The following is a 9,017-nucleotide window of genomic DNA, read 5'->3' as shown; positions in this document are numbered from 1 at the left end:
ATTTCCAGTGGGGTCCCTTACAGACATGTATAAAATTAATAAGTTAAAATAGTAATATTTACAGACAGATAAGAAAATTAAAAGAACTACTTATTAAAGATAATAATAATAATAACAACATTAAACTGATGATAGAAATGATATTAAATACAAGAAGAAAAAGAAGAAGGAGAAGAAGAAAAAGAGGAGAAGGAAGAAGAGGAAAATAATGATGAATTTGTAGAATTTCTATAACGTACGAAAACATAAGTATATACAACATGAAAAAGTATGAACCGACAGAAGAATAAAAAATTCAATCATATAACATGTCATTCACTTCTCTTCTCTGACTGTCAAGTATTAGGTATTCCTTTAATTTCCTCTTAAAATGATCATAGTTTCCTTTTTCTTTTACACCATTGGGAAGGGAATTCCAATGTTTTATGGCATTGTAATAAAACGAATTTCCAATACTACCTACTCTTTCAGGTAAGTTAAAGTTGAATCGTCTATTTCTTGTATTATAATCATGTACGTTAGTAACAAGATCGAAGTTGGATCGAATATAATGATTCGACCTAGTATGATATATTTTATGCACATGATGCAATACGAGTTGTTTTGATCTTTGGTCGACTTCAAGAAAACCAGCTTTAGAAAGTTCGCTGTAGCCAACATGAGTTCTTGGACCAGAACAGTTGATAAATCTCACCATTTTGTTCTGTATAATCTTCAACTTCTTTTGATCTGACTTGTACCGAATTGTAACACTACACTACACTACACTATATCCATGTTTTATTAGAGTTCAGCGAGGGAGGGGGGGGGGGCATATTCCGGACCATTTCAATTATAATGTTGAAAAAATAGACGAGTCTTTTATTATTTCCGTGGGATTTCAAGATTATGCATAATATTGCACTATAACTACAATGATATTTTGTTGTTTTCATTTATAATAGTGTCAACATCTATTTTGAAAGATTCATGGAATAGTTGGAGGAAATTTAAATCAATATCATCTACCAGGAACTTTACACAACTTGTCCGGACACTATATTTCTTTTTATTACACCTCTGTATGATAATTTTTGAAATGTTAATTTTGTCCGTGACAACAACAATTCTTTTTGTTTTAACTTACAAAAAGGACATACAGAGCTGTTCGAGAAAGCAAACATTTAAGGCGTTAAATGGAGCTTTATAGGACAAGTGGAATCTTATGGTGTGAAAATAATTTATAAAGTCAAGTATGCAGTCTATGCCACTTAGTGAACTTGGAATTTCACCTAAAAAAGGAACTTGACGGACGTTGTGAGGAGGCTATCATGACATTGTCTTCTTTTTTTGGGGGGGGGGGGGGGGGTGGGGGGAGTAGTACTCGGGGGGGGGGGGGTTCTCATTTTGGGTAGTTTTCCGGGGGTAATTTTCTGTAGGGGGGTGTTTGTCCAGTGTGTTACTGTCCTGATACATCCGTACATGGAATCCCCTTCTTGTTCTTGTTTTTATTCTACTTGCTCAATCTTGTTCTCCTTGTTCTTCTTGATCTTTCTTTACCTCTTCTTCTTTTCTTTTCTTTTCTTTCCTTGTTTCAATAGCCGAATTACACCTCAGTGGCGTGAAACGAATTCAATGATGGACCATCAAGGATAAACATGTATGCAATTTAATTTTTAATTTTTGCATTCACCCATGGGCGCAGACACAAATAAACATAGAAAAATGCATTTTGACATACAACAATATTGAATGTTGCCTCCTCCTGACATTAAATTAAAGAAGGAATATAATTATTTATTTTTCTGAGTTCAATAGGTCTAGTAAGATGCAAGATATCCTGAGTTAAATAGTAATCCATCTGTCAGTTCTATAATGAGAATGCGTTCACAAGCTATTTTTGCATACATAATGAGCCCATGACCTTGGACCTTATGAACCAAGAATCTACTCAGTTTATTGGCTCTGCAAGATACATAAATGATCTAAGTTTGGCAGGAATCCATCAATCTGTTCTAATGATAATACGATCATAATCTATTTTTGCATACATAATGTGCGCTGTGACCTTTGACCTTCACCTCATGATCCCAAAATCAAATCAGTTCATCAGCTCTGCAAGTAACATACATGACCTAAGTTTGGCAGGAATCCATCAATCGGTTCTTGAGATAACGCGATCACAAACTGTTTTTGCATACATAATGAGCCCTGTGACCTTTGACCTCGTGACCCCAAAATCTAATCAGTTCATTGGCTCTGCAAGATACATACATGACCAAAGTTTGGCTGGAATCCATCAATCGGTTCTTCAGATAACGCGATCACAGGCTGTTTTTGCATACATAATGAGCCCTGTGACCTTTGACCTTTGATCTCGTGACCCCAAAATCTAATCAGTTCATCGACTCTGCAAGATACATACATGACCAAAGTTTGGCAGGAATCCATCGATCGGTTCTTTAGATAACGCGATCACGAGCTGTTTTTGCATACATAATGAGCCCTGTGACCTTTGACCTTTGACCTCGTGACCCCAAAATCTAATCAGTTCATCGACTCTGCAAGATACATACATGACCAAAGTTTGGCAGGAATCCATCGATCGGTTCTTTAGATAACGCGATCACGAGCTGTTTTTGCATACATAATGAGCCCTGTGACCTTTGACCTCGTGACCCCAAAATCTAATCAGTTCATCGACTCTGCAAGATACATACATGACCAAAGTTTGGCGGGAATCCATCGATCGGTTCTTCAGATAACGTGATCACGAGAACGGGACGTAGTACAGACGTACGGACGGACGGACGGACAACCCGAAAACATAATGCCTCCGGCTACTTCCCCCCCCCCCCCCCCCCCCCCCCCCCCCCCCCCCCCCCCCCCCCCACTCAGTGTTATTTAGGGTACGCATATGCTCGTACCCTCTTTTTGAAAGCACCCCCTATCTGAGGACTGCCAACATTTCCGAACCCCCCTTTCGCGGGCTTTTTGCGGGCTTTTCCTGCCTTGGAGACCCCCCTAAATCAGGAAAAATGCTCAATGTACCCCCCTAAATTCGGAATAATTTCTCAGGATTCCAAAGAGATGAGAGAAAAAAAGAAAAACACCCCCTTTTTAAAGAAATCTCAGGGTGAAAAGTCAAATACACCCCTTTTTTTACAAATCTCGGGCCGGACTTTGTCGCACGAAAAGTACCCCTTTACCGGACATTTTGGCAACACGCATGCGGTCATTCCGACCTCTGAGTGGGGGGGGGGGGGGGGGGGGGGGGGGCCGGGCTACTTCGTAACGGAGGCATAAAAAAAGCTTGCTTTTATTATTTTTGTTATGTTTTGCATGGCTTTTGCATGTAGCCTGTCTTTCTATTTTTCCTCCTAAATACCCATGCATGCATCTTTAAAGACACCTTAAGCATACACAGTGAAGATCTGGATGATGTTTTCTGGGATGAAAAGAGTGAGTTTGGGTTTCTAGATGGTGAGAAGGAGGAGGAGGAATATCGAGATGAAGAAGATGGGGAATTTCAAGGTTTAGGTCTCCGTGGTAAGTTTGATTTTTATGTGGGTTTGTGGGATACATACATTCATGTAGAATACTGCAGTAGAAGATTCATCCATTTAATTTATCAGATTTGTGTATGTGTGCCTTTTTCTCTCACTAAAATTGCGGTTTACTTTGAACAGGGATAACTCACATATCCCTGCTTTGAAGGTCATTTTTATATCTAGCCTGACAATGATTATTGATATTCGTTTTTTGTACTATGTGTGAACGTTTGTTTGTGGAATTTAATCTAAATGTTTATGTATAGTAACCAGTGTGTTCAGTAACTTCAGTTATATATTTGTTGTGGTGTATGCTATTTGTGTTTTTCAAAATGAATATCAAATTTTAACATTTATGGGAAATCAATGTTTTTTGTAGTGCTCACCAGTTCTACATGTGGCACTGTGCAATTTTTATTTTATGTGCAATTACCGTAGTTCTTTGTAACAATTAAATTTAAGCCTTTGTTTTCATGCAGAGATAAATACTTTGACCTACAATGTATCATCTAAATTTAGGCATAAATTAAGTCCTTTCTAAAATACAACAAAATATTTTAACGGTCTTCGATGCTTCCTGCTTTCAAATTGAAATTCGATCATATTGTGTCTTTTTACCATTTCCAAGTTTATTTGATTAAAATAAAAACATTTGTGTGTTTTTATATTGTCAAAAATTTGTTCAGACGGTATCAATCCAACTAATCTCTGTGCATGTAAAGACCAAAAAAGAAGGGTGATAATCCATCCATTTATTAAGAGGAGTTTGTATCTCACTCGTGGATCTAGTTTTTTTCCTTCCCTGTACCCTCGCCACTGAGAAAGGCCAATCACATGATCTATATTCTGCCACACTGACGTTTTTCCTCTCTCCCTGTTCCTAATTATAGGCTCAAATAAACTAAAAATGGGCCCAATGAAACTCTAAGAGTAAATGCATACCGTAAGCACCTCATCAATCTGCAAAACGATAAGGAGCCATGCTTGTCTAGACCTGAAGTTGTCACATCAAAAAAGGTTTTTGACTCTCATGATATGAAAAGCGTGTGTAAGAAGTTAAATGTCAAGATAGTAAGGTGGGGCTATTAAACCGTAAACCAAAATTCAAGACAACTTTTTTGTTATCCCCCTGCTACATATCATCTCTAGTTACTAATGGAGCCATTACCAATTGATCCGTTTTAAAAACTATAGCAGTATTTTAGCTTTTGGTTGGTTGTAAAACCATGAGCCAAGTTTAAGATAATGATTTAGATTATTTAAAACTTTTGTATTAGATTTTAACTAGATTTAAATTCAATATGCAGATTCTCTGTTTTATCCTAATTCGAGTTAACATCATCAACTGACTACAGTTTACTTAGACTAAATTTTCAACAACTCCAGAAGTTCACTCTGAAATATTACACTTTACTTATTTGTTTGTAACACACAATTATTCTAGGATTTCAAACAAGCCCCTTATTTTGCCTGAAAATGAGAACTTGAAGGAAAATGTGAAGTGTGAATCAACCCCCCCCCCCCTCTAACACTCCAAGAAGGCTCATAATGTATAGGACATTTATCAAGATGTATCAGTGATTAAAACTTCTGTGGAATATTAGAGATTCATACACTCAGAAAAGGCGGATAGAAAGTGACTTGCCCATAAATCTTCTTTATGTGACTTTTAATGTACCATCGTTTGCTATGTGAGATTTGTTAATTAGAAATAAAAAGGAGTACATTTATTTGGTTCTGATGAATACAGTATAAGGCTAATAAATCATGAGAAAACACTGGCTCACTTTTTTTTTGCAGGTTTAATATTTTCAATACAGTAGAAATACCATGTGTCTAGTTAAAGTGTTTTGAAGTTGTGATTACAAAAGGGTTAACTGAAGTTTTTTGTAATGGTCATTTACTAAGACAATATGATCCTAGTTTCACTTTTGAATCATAATCTATTAACTTGTAAAAGAATTTAACAGCATATATTATGATATTTTTATGATAAGTTGAATAAAAACACTGTCTTAAAACCTTGTAGAATATATGATGATATCTATCTATATACAAACCCAGACCTGACTGCTTGTAGTCCACAGTCACTGCATGGTTACAGGAAAATCCGTATTCTGTGAAAAGGGAAATGGACCTTTCTCAGCATGAAACAAATAATCACTCTAGCAGCACTATCTTTGTCAATGCCGTCAATTCCGTTTCCTACAGAGTCATTTGGAGGAAAGCATAAGTAATGACGAAATTGCAATGATAGAGACGAATAAGTGGAATAAAATCAAGACAAGAGTTGATTTAAAGGTAACCTTGACCCCTTTTCTTACCCGGCCTCTTCTAGGGGAATTCCCTTCTACGAATCGGCATGCAATGATTGCTCTCCCTCTGCCATTATGCCATACATTGTGAACATCAATGGAATCTTTCGGTTGTTTGCGTATATGGAGAGGCCAGAGTTGAATGGAGATCAAGGTTTCATTCTATCTCTCGATCAATAGAATCCCAAAATCGCGGGATTCCCCTTTTGTATATACATGCAGTACCAGACAGTTGTTCAAGAGGAACTTCATTGTGCAATACCTGGTGTGCATGCAGTGCAGTGGTTTCTAATTGTTGGAATATAACATACAAGCCAGAAGTCTTGTGTATATTGAGGTGGTGCATGTATTTCTCTGTTGATGAAACGTTGTGTGGATTATATCAGCTAGAATACAGGTAAGCTAACAATATTTTGGCCACTATTTTTGTTTATGATATATATAGGTAAAGCCATATGATGTTGCTGCACTGTATACATTGAACATCAATACATAGGATCATTTTATATACACATTGGCATATACAGCATATCGAATCACATAAAGATAAAGAAAGCATGGAGTCGTAATACACCTTTAAAGGTAATTTTTATCATCTCTAATGTCTTTGTGTCTGGTTGGATTGTGCTTATTATCTGTTTTAATACATTTTGGGAAAGTTTAAAACCAAATGATAAAACTGCAAAGAAAGTGAATAGTGGATTGTGCATATTATCGGTTATAATATGTTAAAAAAACATTTTGAGAAAGTTTAAAACCAAATATATATAAAACTGCATAGAAAGTGAATATAGCGCCTTCTCTTTGTTGTACATTTGTTTGTTGGCAAAAATCACTTGTAAGACACAACCAGTAATAATTCAATAATATTGTAATTATTAAGAAAAACTTTGGGAGGGAAATAGTCAATGTGTATACTTTTTTAATTATCCTTCTGGCTCTCCCACTTTGGTTTGATTTTATATCATTGGATTTTTAATGTGAAAAAATACCCTGATACAAAGTGTTTTCTGACAAAATTGTTCCCCTACCTTAATTACTGGTGAGGTATGGGTGCAAACATTACCACATAGGAATAATTTTATCACCCTCAAGATGATATAGGATAGGAACATTCCCTGTTTCTGTCTGAGGTAAGAATAAATAGACGTTTTGAAATTGATTGATAACTTTGCAAACAACGTAGGCCTACTCTTAGGGTTACATGTATTTTCTCAAGTTATGAGTAAAGTCAATAGTACAAAGACCAACAAAGGAATTTCATATATTCACCCCCTTGCTACTTGTTGAAAATGAAATAGACAGAACAATTGTGGTTACTCCAGTGGTTGGTGCTGAACATTGAGTTTCTCTGCTGTTGGTGATGCATCCATCATGAATGTTTGAAAATGGAGGCTAGAGTGACGTGTTACAGTCAGAACTTCAACAACATTTTGAGCTCGTCAAAAGCAAGTTTCTGGTTAAAAATTGCACAATCTTTAGAAAAAATTTGTAGGTTTTGGCAGTCAGAAAAGGCCTTATAATGTTTTTGCCCAACCTCTGGATCTAATGGTACAATAGGTATGTTGAAGATCGGAATGCTTTCTCTGCAAAGTTCTATTTCTCCCTAAAGTTCTCCTTGTCATATTTTATAAAATCCATTTCTGCTATGGTATGTCAGTGGAGCTTCATATTAACCAGTTGACTCCTGACATTTCCTATCCCCATTGACCTACCTAAAACAGAAAACACCTGGTTTGAGGAGGCAATATGGTTAATTATCTTAAATTGAATCATTATATTTTAATCTTAACTTTGCATTTGGTCAAGAGAACATACCTTGTAAGTGCCTTACTCGGTGCAGCTTTCCAGTACAGACTTTGATTTCATTTTAGCTAATGTGTTCAATACAAAACGTAAAGGTTGTAAAATGCTCTGAGCAACATAAACAAAACAAATCCTCGTTTCATGTACTGATTTTGACATTACATTAGTAGCAAAGAACAAAATGATAATTTACTATTACAATATTTAAGATGTTGAATCCAGTTATCAAAAATACTAAGATTTAATTCACTTCACTATCATGTGTTAAATGATTTATTCATATCTAGCTCATTTTAACAACAGAGGACAGACAGTAAGCCATTTATCTTTGCTAAACTAGTTTCAAGTTTTGTAACTCCTGTACAGCTATTAATATTAACCAAATGCGTATTATCATACCATTCGATACTAATGGGTTATATGTATTATAATTTGTATTTGTCTATAGTTTCGCTATATATATATATATATATATATATATATATACTCCACTGACTTTACTTTGGATCTAACTTCCTCTTTCACTTTACATACAATATATCTTCTGTTTAGAGCTAGAAGGGGTGTATCAATGTTTGAAATGAGTGAGTTAATACCCTTCTAATTGCTCCAAACAGATAATGCATTAGTCTTTATTTTCTTTACCCCCCCCCCCACATGATTTTCATAATGTCATTCTTCTATTATTATTTTGTTCTTGGTATTGTTAATTGTCTGTTTGTTTGTTTGATTGTTACATAGTTCAGTGTGTTTGTCAATATATTTTGAAACCAAAAGGATTGAAAGACATTGTCTCTTGAGAGCTAAACTTGTTTCAAATGATATGAATTACTGCCCTTTGGGCCCTGAGCAGACGATTATATATGTTGATCAGCAAATATTAGCTCTTATTATGTAGTTCTTCACAGGTGAGGTGCAAAGTCTTCTCCTTATCATTGTTGATAGTCTTTAATAATCAAAACATTAAAAAAACAATTCACATCCTGCTCAGCAAAAGCACCTTCAAGATCAACCTGTAATTTGATAATGGAATCTTTTTTGAATAGTAAATGATAGGAAAGTTTAAAGATGATAATAGGGGAATTAATTTTGTTTTGCAATGATTGTACGACTTAAGGGACATGTAATCTTGTAGTGTTTACTGTGATTAGGTAACATGCCAGGTCTACATGTATGTTTATATAGTTGCTTTAGGTTTCTGGTATTGATCTAACTCTGTTTGATGTCCGGGTTTAGAGGGTAGTTGAAGGGTCTATATATACATATATATCTTAACAAGCTAGGGCAGTCTCTGTGACTTGTCTGGAATGTTGAATTCTTATTGAATTTTTGTTGTTGTGTCATCTTGTGTTTTGAATGTCATAAG

The sequence above is a fragment of the Strongylocentrotus purpuratus genome, unplaced genomic scaffold (genome assembly GCF_000002235.5).
Source record: "Strongylocentrotus purpuratus isolate Spur 01 unplaced genomic scaffold, Spur_5.0 spur5_scaffold_21, whole genome shotgun sequence".
In the NCBI taxonomy this organism is placed as follows: Eukaryota; Metazoa; Echinodermata; class Echinoidea; order Camarodonta; family Strongylocentrotidae; genus Strongylocentrotus; species Strongylocentrotus purpuratus.
Note: the sequence above shows the minus strand (reverse complement) of the source record.